The 1315-nt window shown below is 49.4% G+C and overlaps 1 pseudogene; it reads left to right on the top strand.

The window, feature by feature from the left end:
* Positions 1-474: 474 nt before the first annotated feature.
* Positions 475-593, top strand: LOC112350674 (annotated as a pseudogene).
* The last annotated feature ends 722 nt before the right edge of the window (positions 594-1315 follow it).

Raw genomic sequence — 1315 nt, 5'->3', positions numbered from 1 at the left:
GCCACGTGGCACGAAAGGCGGGGGGAGGGGAAAAAAAAGTGGCCCGGAATGTCTGGGGCCCAAAACGCGCGATTTTTCGCGAAAAGTTGGGAAGGTACCACGTGTTCCGCGGGCTTTTTTTGGGGCCCAAAACGCGCGATTTTCACGAAAAGTTGGGGAGGTACCCCGCATTTCGCGGGGCGCGTTTTGGGGCCCAAAACGCGCGATTTTTCGCGAAAAGTTGGGAAGGTACCATGTGTTCCGCGGGCTTTTTTGGGCCCAAAACGCGTGATTTTCACGAAAAGTTGGGGAGGTACCCCGCATTTCGCAGCGTGCATTTTGGGGCCCAAAACACGGTCTTCGTGAATTGTTGGGGAGATACCACACGTCCCGCAGGTTTTTTGGCACCCAAAAAGAACACGGGATTGTGGAGGTACACTGCAGCTTTGGATCAGCTGCCCCACTATAAGAGTAGGGGGAGTGTGAAATATTTCAGAGTGGGTTCAAACCGTGACTATGGCACTGGATCCCATTAGACCTCCAAAGTTAAGCGTCCCTGGGCTCGAATAGTACTGGGCTGGGTGACCACCCGGGAAGTCCAAGTGACCCCCTCTTTTTTTTTTCCTTACAAGTCATTTATTTTTGTAAGATCACTGTTTTAATATATAAACTTTGAGTATTTTTCCATAGCATATAAGTGTATGGTCTTTAAATACTACTTACAATTGTGAATGTAAGGTGTATTTGCCAAATTGTGTCGTTAGCTAGTTATTAACTAGGATATAAGTTAGAAATAATGTGTTGGTGATTGTCACCACGTGGCATGGCAAGCAAGTCCAAACATATGTGTGTCACGTGGCATACAAGGTCAAGGACACTAAACTCTAACTATGAGAACAAGCCAAAGGGCATGCCACGTGTCAATGTGACACAATTGAAAACCATAAAACTCAGAACAAACCAAAGCACATGCCACGTGTCAATGTGGCACACATTGAAAACCATAAAACTCTATGAGAACAAACCAAAGGGCATGCCACGTGTCAATGTGGCACACATTGAAAACAATAAAACTCTATGAGATCAAACCAAAGACCATGCCACGTGTCAAAATGAAACTCGGATATATCCAGGGCTAGACACATCCAGGGCCGGACATGTCGGGGGCCCGACATATCGGGTGCCCGACATATCGGGTGCCCGACATGTCCGGGGCCAGACATGTCCGGGCCCGGATATATCCGGGGCCTGACATGTCCGGGTGCCCGACATGTCCGGGGCCGGACATGTCCGGGCCCGGATATATCCGGGGCCCGACATGTCCAGGGCCGGACAT

This window comes from Selaginella moellendorffii, unplaced genomic scaffold (genome assembly GCF_000143415.4).
Source record: "Selaginella moellendorffii unplaced genomic scaffold, v1.0 SELMOscaffold_52, whole genome shotgun sequence".
NCBI lineage: Eukaryota > Viridiplantae > Streptophyta > Lycopodiopsida > Selaginellales > Selaginellaceae > Selaginella > Selaginella moellendorffii.
Note: the sequence above shows the minus strand (reverse complement) of the source record. Positions and strands in the feature narration are given on the sequence as shown.